Source organism: Zingiber officinale, chromosome 11A (assembly GCF_018446385.1).
Source record: "Zingiber officinale cultivar Zhangliang chromosome 11A, Zo_v1.1, whole genome shotgun sequence".
NCBI lineage: Eukaryota > Viridiplantae > Streptophyta > Magnoliopsida > Zingiberales > Zingiberaceae > Zingiber > Zingiber officinale.
Genome location: NC_056006.1, coordinates 51,830,387 through 51,832,018, shown reverse-complemented (window position 1 = coordinate 51,832,018; position 1,632 = coordinate 51,830,387). Strand labels below are relative to the sequence as shown.

Below are 1,632 nucleotides of genomic sequence, written 5' to 3'. Positions count from 1 at the left end.
ATACAGCACCCAAATAGTATTTAAATAATAAGATTATTGGATAAATAATCTTAATGGATTTTTCAGGAATTTTTAGAAATTTTCTGGGAATTTTTCAGAGCTCGTTTGACATATTTTAAGGGGATCAATTATTGGGTTTAAAGAAAGCCGTTTAAAATACCTAAAGGTGGAAGTTGATCGAGGAATTAAACCTAGGGTTTAATTAAATACCTAAGTTTATATTTTATTTATTCATTTTCTTTTTGTTCTCCTTTTCTTCCGTTTCTCACCCGACCCAAGCCACGCCGCCCTTTCTTCTTCCCCATCTCGCCGATTCCCTTTCTCCCCTTCGCTTCCTCGCGCCACCATCCGAAGCCCGCAATGGCGTCGGCCGATCGTCGGCCTCGCTCACCCCGCACCGCAGAGCCTCCCTCTCCCCTCTTGCGCTGACCCTTTTCCCTCTTTTGGCCGATCGACGCCGATTATCCTCAGATCATCGGTGCACACTCGAGCACCGACCCGAGCCGAGTCCACCTTTTGGTCACAGGCGCAGATCTGGCCATCGCCTTCACAGCCCTAGCCGCGGACACCAGGAACTTGCCGGAAACCAAGCGCGTGAGTCGGTGACAGTAGGGTTCTTAAGTCTTTTGCCTTTCTTGTGATTTCTCTGATTCCTGCTTCTTTGTTTTGATTGGTCACCGTTCTTCCGATCGGTCGAGGCTGAAGCAGCTCGGCCTTGTCGTCGCCTCTTCCCTTTCATTGTCGGCATAGATCTATGTCATTGTTGTTTCGAGGGTTGAGTCGTCATTCTTGTAAGGTTTGATATGTGATCTGAGTCCTAGACTCAACCTGCTGCCACTGGATCTCTGCACATCGCAACTCCGATCACTGGATTTTGGTTCCTCTTCGTCGCTGGTACAGATTGGTTATCGATCCATTGGGTGGGACAGATTTCATACACAGAATTAGATTTAGGTATGGTTCATATCAGATGTGTAGCAAGTTAATTTTCATTTTGTATGGGAATACAGATATTTGATGTTTGGTTGGTTTTGTAGCTCTGGCCAGCACTGTTCACCGGCGATCCACAGTGTCGGCCATCTTGTTACAACTGTGAGCTCTTCAGACATGAGCTACCAGCAACTCACTTGAGATTGGGTAAGTGTTAGTTATAGGTTGTTGAAGTCAAGCTTGACTTGGATCACAAGGTTAACTAATAGGATTCATTGTTTGGATTGTTAGATTCGCAAGGGAAGGAGTTAGTGAACAGTAGTGAATCGTTGCTATTGGTTGTGAGCCACTTTCAGTGACATCTTGTTGCCAAATTTAGAGTAAGGTATGTTGAGATTTGATTTTGGTTCTACATGGGATTTGATTAGTGATGATTGATGAGAATTAAAGAGTTTATTAGAGGATTCAGGATGGACCTATCATCTAAATGAATTTAGATTACTAGCTGGAATTAAACATGGTTGCCTAACCGAATTAGGATTGGATTTTGTGTTAGCTAGATGTTGCGCATGTAATTAGGTAAACTGTATATCATGTGATTTGCAGGACTTTGATCTGAGATGAGCATCTCGATGTTAGATCATTTGGCAAGATCTATATTTAAGCCGGGTACTTCTTGCTTTATCTCTTTAGTATTTTGAT

At 43.2% G+C, this 1,632-nt stretch overlaps 1 long non-coding RNA gene across 1 annotated transcript; it reads left to right on the top strand.

The window, feature by feature from the left end:
- Window positions 1-249: 249 nt before the first annotated feature.
- LOC122032021 lies at window positions 250-1,244 on the top strand. Its single transcript, XR_006125926.1, has 3 exons — window positions 250-954; window positions 1,038-1,137; window positions 1,222-1,244. It is a non-coding gene; the product is annotated as an uncharacterized LOC122032021 (long non-coding RNA).
- Window positions 1,245-1,632: the final 388 nt, after the last annotated feature.